This window comes from Magnolia sinica, chromosome 8, assembly GCF_029962835.1.
Source record: "Magnolia sinica isolate HGM2019 chromosome 8, MsV1, whole genome shotgun sequence".
Lineage (NCBI taxonomy): Eukaryota > Viridiplantae > Streptophyta > Magnoliopsida > Magnoliales > Magnoliaceae > Magnolia > Magnolia sinica.
In genome coordinates this window covers 28250175-28259851 of record NC_080580.1, presented here as the reverse complement: position 1 = coordinate 28259851, position 9677 = coordinate 28250175, and positions in this window count along the sequence as shown.

Here is a 9677-nt window from a genome sequence, read left to right as displayed (position 1 = left end):
ATGCAACTCCTACTCACTAAGTCCACATATCAGTACGGTTCATCTCTGGGATCATCACCGGGGTTTAGTACACTCCAAATGGCACTGCCGCTCTCCTAGCCGCACAGTCCAAGTGAGCGTAAGAAACCTCACTATCCGCCTGGCCAATAGTCTGCCAATACCTATCCGGCACGTCGATAGCGGACCCATTCACGAGCTGGTCAAACTCAGCCTAGTATTGCCCCCTATCCTCAGGCGGGTAAGGCCACACCCCCTCCCAACCGACCACGACACAGTGGGAGACGCAGCCTCCTGGTATTCGGCACTCGGGCGCTCATGTATCCACTCGGTCTTGACATTGGGGCGTCTCCTGGCCACGGAGGTTTAGGGATTTTCACCCAGGGACATCTATGGCGCCCGTATGCTAGAACCAAACATTTCCGGTGTCCTATTTGGCCATCCACGATATGCCTGTGGAGGCTACAGCCCTGATGTCGTTAGGGCATACAGTAATAATAATGCGAGATGCATGAGTCATACAATCCAGTCATGCATTAATCCTGTGCATACCGTGCGCTCATGTGAGATAATCTCCGCCTATCAAGGAGTCTCATAACAATATACTTAATGACATATGCAATGATTAACCACATCTCATAACAAACATGCAGATGATGCGTGTGACATGTATAATGATGCAATGCTGTCACATACTCGTAATCAGTATCAATAACTGACATCGATAATCAGCCTCGATAATGTGGACATTTAACCAGCATTACCCCGAGGGAATGACCCACATAGAGCCTAATATATAGTGGACCCATGGCCTTACACGAGGGCCAAATATACCACACAATGGGCCCCACTCAAGAGCTTAATATACACTACGATGGGTCTTTCACATGGGCCTAACATACATCACAATGGGCTCCATCGTCTGGCCCTTAAATGCGTCACAATGGGCCTCATCACGTAGGCCTCATATACATTACACATTGGGCTTTAAACACGAGCTGAATACAGGTTACAGCAGGCCTCAAATATGGGCTGCATTATATGGTCATAATACACGTCACGGTGGGCCACATCTCATGGGCCTAATACATATCACAATGGCCTTGCCCATAGGCTACGAATACACCACAATGGGCCTTGCCTATGGGCCATGAATACATCACAGCAGGCCTCAACTATGATTCGCATATACATCATATAAGTCTCGACAATCGGAATCGACACTCGGAATCGACCTCAACAATCGGGGTCGGCCTATACAATCGACCTCGACAATCAGAATCAGCTTCGATACTCGGCCTCAACAATCGGAATCGATCGATAATCAGAATCGGTAAACCGGTCACGATAATCAGCCTCGATCGCTAATCGGAATCGGCAAATCGGTCACAACAATCAGATAGATCGATAATCAGAATCGGTAAATTGGTCACGATAACCAGGATCGATCGATAATCAAAGTTGGCAAATCAGTCACGACAATCGGATTGATCGATAATCAGAATCGGCAAATCGGTCACGACAATCGGATCAATCGATCGATAATCAGAATCGACAAATCGGTCACGACAAACGGGATCAATCGATAATTCAAATCGGCAAATCGGTCACGACAATCGGATCAATCGATCGATAATCAGAATTGGCAAATCGGTCATGACAAACGGGATCAATCAATAATTCAAATCGGCAAATCGGTCACGACAATCGGATCAATCGATCGATAATCAGAATTGGCAAATCGGTCATGACAATCGGATCGATCGATAATCAGAATCGACAAATCGGTCACGACAATCGGGATCGGTCGATAATCAGAGTCGGCAAATCGGTCACGACAATCGGGTCAGCAATTGGTCACGATAAACGGCATCGATCGGTAATCTGCCTAGATTCTCAGAATCAACAACCGGTCATGATAAAGGGCATCAATCGGAAGGCGGGGCCTATATGTAGACGACCGATGATGGACCAAGCAATATCAATGGGGTTCATTTGTCGAGTTAACCCACTAGAGAATGATGAGGATGGGCCTTATCAGGTCTAAGGAAAAGTCACAATGTAGTAACCATCACTACCCAACAATGTTGACATTTAACGATCATTACTCCCAAGGAATGATCCACATAAAGCCAAATATATAGTGGGCCCATAGCTTCACACAAAGGCCTAGTATACATCGTAAAGGGCCATAATACATTGCATGGGCCTTACCACCTGGCCATAAATACACCATAATTGGCTACGACTCGCGGAACTCAATATATAGCAATGGGCGCACTAAGGGGTCTCACACACATCAAGTGGGTTACATCAATGGGCCGCATTAATGGGCGTCATACACATCAAGTAGGTTACATCAATCGGCCGTACAAATGCACAATGGGTAGGCCCTGCACATGCAACAGATGGGCCCCACCAGATGGTTATTGTGGATATAGAAGGCATACATCTAGTGGGTCACACATCCCACAGACGTCGTGAATAAAACATACATTGAGGCTGGCCCTATATGACCTGGACGGTTAGGATGGAATATATGAGGTGGGCTCTGCTCACGGGTTCCAAATACATGACAATGAGCCTCAACTCACGAGCCCCAAATACACTACAATGGGCTTTACCAAATGGGCCGAAAATATATCACAATGGGCTGAAAATATATCACAATGGGCCTCAACCCATGGGCCCTATTACATCACAATGGGCCACATCATACGGGCCTCAAATACATAACAGGTGGGCCCTGCACCTGGGTCTCAAAAGACGCAACATGTGGGCCTCGCTCACAGATACACCATGATGAATCTCATGTATGTCAAAGTGGGCCTCTCGATTAGGCCACAAAATACATCGAAGTGGGCACGACGGATGGGCCACAAAGTACATCAAGGTGGGCCTCACAGATGACCACAAAATTTATCAAGGTGTGGTTTGCCGTTTGGACCGTGTGTTTGGATGGTGTGGATAAGATACATACAGCATGGTGGAGTCCACACATGTGTGGGTCCCACGGCTGCAACGGGGCAGGAATAAAACACATCTATCTTGTGTGGCCCACAGACCATGGTGATGTCAATACATCATAGGTTTGTCAGCAAATCCCTCTGGTGGGTCCCATGTGCATGCCCACCAAATACACGATATAAGTATATATCATATATCTATATATAACATATATAATATTATTTAAATTTATAAGTTCCAGCGTCCAGGTGTGGTGGGCGGACGGCTGGGATGTACAGTACATCCTCCCAGCCACATACAGGCATACATCCGTGGGCTCCACCTCCACACGTGCAGCACGTGTGGAGTGGGTCTCACGGCAGCCCAAAGATGGATGGACAGTTGGATGGCAAAAACATCATCGTGTGCACCACCGTCCAGCATCTGGACGTTGGATACAATGCATATATTTTGTGGACCCACATGGGTGCTAACGTCAATACAGCAGCTATATATAGCTGCGTGCGGTACACTATCCAATCCATTTCCATGCAAGTGGGTCCCACGTGGGGCCCACCATAACATTTATCTTCCATCCAAACTGTTAATAAGGTCACAAAGACCAGAATAAAGGGGGAAAAACAAATTTCATAACGGTCCAATACTTCTTAGATAACCCAAAAAGATTTCAATGGCAGCCATCCAATCCCACTGTTTCTTATGACGTGGGCCACCCGAGCTCCATATATTGCTGATTTTTGGTGGGGACCCACTGCCCTAAGGGGCCTATCCAATGCAAGGTGTGGATGTTCTACCACATCATGGTGGAGTGTACGGAAGGGACCCACGTTCTTGGCCCTCTGGACGCCGCAACAGCGCAGGACGCTGCTATGCAACGTGCACAGCAGTAGCGCTTACTGCTTGATTTTTTTTTTTTTGAAAAACACCGTATATTCGCTGTTTTTCTTATGTAGGGCCCACCTCTGGAAAATCCAACCCATCCATTGGACTCCCTACCTTGAGATCGTCCAAAAGAGCCCAATATCTAATATGTTTTGGTGTACCAAAATATCAGGGTGAGTTTTAACGGTGAAAAACACCATTTGTTACGCTATGACACGCAAGAACCTTGGATTGGCTCCATTTTTTTTGGGTCAACGCTTAAAATGGGGTAGGAAAGGGGATGGACGGCTTGGATTAAAAATATATATCAAGGTGGGGCCTGCATGAGCAACCCACCCAAAACCCCCTTTTCTTTCCTTCTTCTTCTTTTTTTCCAGGACGTTTGTGCACTCACTGTCAGCTCTTCCTTCACTGACGTCCAGCGTCCCTATACGCTGGACGGTTTTGGATACAACATACAAATTAAGGTGGCCCCACCTTCAGACATGCTATCCAGGTGGGCCACCATAGGCATGGAGGGTGTGGATAAAACATGCACCAAGGTGGGGTTCATCAGGGCGGCCACACAACCATATCATCGCTCAAAAACAATGGAGAGAGAGGGAGAGAAAAAGAAGCACCCACCTTACTCTTCTTCTTCTCATATACTCCAATGCCTCTAGGAAGCTCTATCAATGGTGAAGATGACGATCTAGAAGTTGGATTGGTGGGGATGTAAGGTGGGAGATGGTTGGACGTCCATGGTTTTTGCCAAGGAGAATGAGGAAGAAAGAGTGAGGGAGAGAGATAGGAGAGAGAGGGGTGAAGGTTTCTAGGCAATTAATGATTTTTTTGACTTTTGGGGAAAAGGAGAAGGGGTGGTTGCTTGTAAGGGGTTATGGCTAGGGTAGGGTAGGGTGATGTCACCCCTATGGTGACATCATAGTAATTATTTTTTTTAGGGAAGTACAACAATAAGGGTAGGTGGGTCCCACAATCAAGTGATCAATGACCTAGATAATGCACGGGCCGGATCTCATAATCTGAGCGTCGCATTGACGCACAAGACGCGTCGTCGGAACCGCGACGACGGCGCGGTCGCAATGACATAGGTCTCGTTTTGAGTCGGCTCGGGTTTACAGGATGTGACTCAAGAGCGTGCGCCAATGCTATCTACGCGTTGCGGGTTGTTGGAATTCAACTGGGAGGACCGCGAAAGTTTATAGAATGATACGGGTTATGATACGGGTCTTACATATGGCGCCTCAGCCTAATCGTTTTCAGCAGGCTTGAGTGTACTCACTTACAGCTGAAGCATCAGAGGCAACACCTACACCACCTATGGCTTTTGATGTTACGACACATATCCAAGGTACTCCAGTCTTTTTATTAGTGGACATTAGGTCCACTGTTTCTATCATATCATGCACAATAGTCAAGCGGCTAGGGTTGGAAACTAGTCCTATGGTTGGGGTGAGAATCCTTACCGCCACAGGGACTTTCTCGGATGCTACCAAGATCTGTAAGGGATGTTCGATAGATGTAAGGAGCAGGACAGTGCTCCTCGACTTGATTGTCACCCTATTACATCATTATGATGTCATTCTCGGGATGGATTGGCTCACAGAGGTGAAGACAGAGATCGACTGTGATACTAGAATGGTGACATCCTATGGACCAGAGGGCACAACCTTTATATTCCCAGTACAGGTCAGTTGGCCCTATCGCATTGATTGTTATGCTTCCATGCTGGAGGACGCTCATGGTCTAGTGCTAGAGGACACTCCTGTGGTCCAAGAGTTTTCAGACGTATTTAGGAAGATACCTGGACTACCCCCTCAGCGCGAAATTGATTTTATGATCGACCTAGTGCCTGGTACGACACCTGTATCTCTTCCGACCTATCGCATGGCTCCGTACGAGATGAAGGAGCTGAGAAAACAGATCGATGATCTGTTGGATGCGGGCTTTATACGACCCGACGTGTCTCCATGGGGAGCGCCTGTGTTATTTGTAAAGAAGATGGATGGATCTCTGCGATTATGTATTGATTATCGCAGATTGAACCAAGTGAAGGTAAAGAACAAGTATCCTTTGCCCAGGATAGATGACCTATTTGATCAGTTGAAGGGGACAAGGTATTTCTCGAAGATTGACTTGCAGTCGGGGTATCACCAGTTGCGCGTCAGGAACGGCCTTTAGGACCAATTTTGGATACTATGAGTTTCTCATAATGTTGTTCGGCCTTACGAATGCACCGGCCGTGTTCATGGACCTGATGAACAAGGTATTTCAGCCATTTCTATTCCGATTCGTCGTCGTGTTTATTGATGACATCCTGATATACTCCAAGAGTCGGGAAGAACACGAGGAACACCTGTGAGCAGTCTTGGATACTCTGAAGAAGAATCAGTTGTTTGCACAGTACAAGAAGTGCGACTTCTGGAAAGAAGAAGTCAAGTTCCTAGGACATGTGGTGTCCAGAGAAGGGATAGCTATGGACCTTGCTAAGGTAGCCGCAGTTCAGGACTGGAAGCAGCCTGGTTCGATTACTGAGGTGAGGAGTTTTCTTGGTCTGGCAGGTTACTATCAACGATTCATTTGGGATTTCTCAAAGATAGCTAGACCTTTGTCTCAATTGACACGGAAAGATCTGAAGTTCGCCTGGAATGAAAAAGCAGAAGCAGCTTTTCAGGAGTTGAAGGACAAGTTGACATCCGCCCCTATGCTAGTATTGCCAGAGCAAGGGGTCAAGTATACGATATACACGGACGCATCTTGCGTCGGTTTGGGCGGTGTTTTGATGCAGAAGAACAGGGTTATTGCTTACCTGTCGCGACAGTTGAGGAAACATGAGGAAAACTACCCTACGCACGACCTAGAGTTAGCTACCGTCATCTTTACCTTAAAGATCTGGAGGCATTACCTCTACGGAGAGGAGTTCGAGCTCTTTTACGACCACAAGAGCCTTAGATACATACTCACTCAGTGGGACCTGTATATGAGGCAGCAGCGATGGATGGAAACCTTGAAGGACTTCAAGTTCGAAGTCTCTTACCATCCTGGCAAGGCCAACCTTGTGGCAGACCCCCTGAGCCGCAAGAAGGCATTGACATTTGCGGCTTCATTGATGGTAGCAGAGTGGGACATGGTAGAGTTCGTGCGAGACTTTGAGCAGAAACTCACGGTGGAGGAGCCGTATGAGGGCATCGCACATATTCGGGTACAACCCCTCATTGATGACAGGATTATCACAGCTTAGGTAAACGATGATCTATTGGAGAAGATGAGAGAGCAGGTTAGTGCAGATGAGGACTCAGAGTGGAGTATTGGCATGGATGGGGGCTTACATTACTGTGGCCGCCTATGCATCCCGAACCTCCCTGACTTGAGGAAGGAAGTTCTTGAGGCCGCTCACGATTCAAGGATGACTATGCATCCAGGCAGTACGAAGATGTATCATGACATGAAGAGGTCGTACTGGTGGGACAACATGAAGGCCCACATAGCAGATTATGTATCGCGTTGTCTCACGTGCCAGCAGGTCAAGACAGAGCATCACCGACCTCCTGCACTACTTCAACCCATGCCAATAGTAGAATGAAAGTGGGGACTTCATCTCCATGGATTTCATCTCAAGGCTACCGAAGACGAGGAAGGGTTATGACTCTATTTGGGTGATCGTGGACCGGTTGACGAAATCGGCTCATTTCCTCCCTATCAGAGTTTCAAACTCTGCAGGCGAGTTGGCCAGGCTGTACATCAAGGAGATCATACGTCTGTAGAGGGTTCCTTTGGAGATCGTGTCGGACTGAGACACGCAATTTACATCTATCTTCTGGACTCGCATCCAGGAAACAATGGGTGTAAAGTTGAAGTTCAGTACCGCGTTCCACCCACAGACTGGCGGACAGACGGAATGGGTGAATCAGATTCTGGAAGATATGTTACAGGCCTGTGTGCTAGATTTCAAGGACAGTTGGGATGACTGTCTTCCTTATGCAGAGTTCGCTTACAACAACAGTTTTCAGGCGAGTATTGGCATGGCTCCCTATGAGGCCTTGTATGGGCGCCCGTGCAGAGCGCCGCATTGCTGGGCAGAGGTTGGCGAGAAAAGCTTGATTGGCCCAGAGTTAGTTCAAGCGACTTTAGAGAAAGTCGACATTATCAGGCGCTGACTTCTGACAGTGCAGAGCAAACAGAAGAGCTACGCCGATACAAGGCGACGACCGCTAGAGTTCGAGGTCGGAGACCATGTGTTCCTCAGAGTTTTCCTGATGAAGGGATTCCTTCGGTTTGATAAGAAGGGGGAAGCTTACGCCTCGATTCATTGGCCCATTCCAGATACTTGATCGAGTGGGGGCAGTAGCGTATCGCTTTGCTTTGCCCACACCACTTGCGAGCGTGCATAATGTATTTCATGTATCTATGCTGAAGAAATACGTTCCCGATCCTTCCCACATTATCAGATGGGAGCAGATACAGTTGAGCGAGGATGTTACATATATACTGTGACCGACGTGTATCCTAAACAGGAAGGAGCAAGTATTGCGTAGCAAGGTTATTCTACTTATGACAGTGCTGTGGACACATCACACGGAAGAAGAGGCTACTTGGGAGACAGAAGCTGAGGTTCGAAAGAACTACCCTCAGATTCTCGAGTACGAAAAGGTAGTAATTTTGAGGATAAAATTTTTCTTTAAGGGGGGTAAATTGTAACGTCTTGGAAAAATCCGTACAAGGACCTGAGTACCACCTCAGGCAGAAATCACCCAGGACCAAAACCTTTAGAAATCAGGTTAATGTTAGCAAGTGTTAAACTAGAGTACTTATGAAATTAGCACTAATCACTTTAAATATGATCTGCAAGACCCAAACCATGCAAAATCATTGACGCTACGTTACCCTGAAATCTAGAATCCATCCCTAAACCCGGTTGCTCTCGGGAGCACACCGAAACTCCGTATCGGACCTGGACCGCACATTGAAAGTCTGATTATCCCAAAACTATACGGATATAACCGCATTACTAGACTTGACAATCCTCTTGGAAATTAAGTCCTAATTGTGTCTAGAAATGCACAACTTGAGCCTGGAGCAAAGTATGTGAGAAACGTGAGAATATTTAGAAATAAAAATCCGAATTTAAGTAATCTGAGTCGTGTCGCTTGTGGGCCAAATATAAGAATTCAGACTATCAGAATCTAACCCAAATACACCCTCAGATCAGGAGAAATGTCCCCTACATGTCGATGTACTTGTGACCCTGATCGAGTGCCTTGTGATCGTTAAACTGGAATTGGTCCGCCACGGCTGATCTACAAACCCGATCGGAACGAAAACTCAGCCTGACCTAGATCCATGGTCAGGGAGCTTAAGTCCAACCGCACGTGGAAAAGAGGCCACCAGAAGTGCTCCATTGGACCGGAACAGTCCGTATTTGGATATAACCTAAGTATACCTTGGCCCTGGGGTCATTCCCATCAAACCTGGGCCTATATAAGGACCTTAAACCCTCTCTCTCTCTCACCCCATACGAATTTGAAAAACCCTAGGAGAGAGAGAAGAGAAAAGAGAAAGGAAAAGAAAGAAAGTGAGAGTGAGAGTTGGAGATTCTTCCTGGGATTCGATCCCGCTACTCCACGCACTCAACCGCCGTTCCTATATCGCTATACAGGCGATTCCGACTCTGTACTTAGGTAAGAAAACCTAACCCTAACCCGTTTTAAGGTTTCAGATAGTGTAAGTTATGAAATAGCTAACCTAATTTATGCTATAGGTTGCCAATACGCCGTTGACAAAGGCTAAGTGTCTAAAACAAATCCGTTACGTGTTTACCGGTGTAAGGTGCG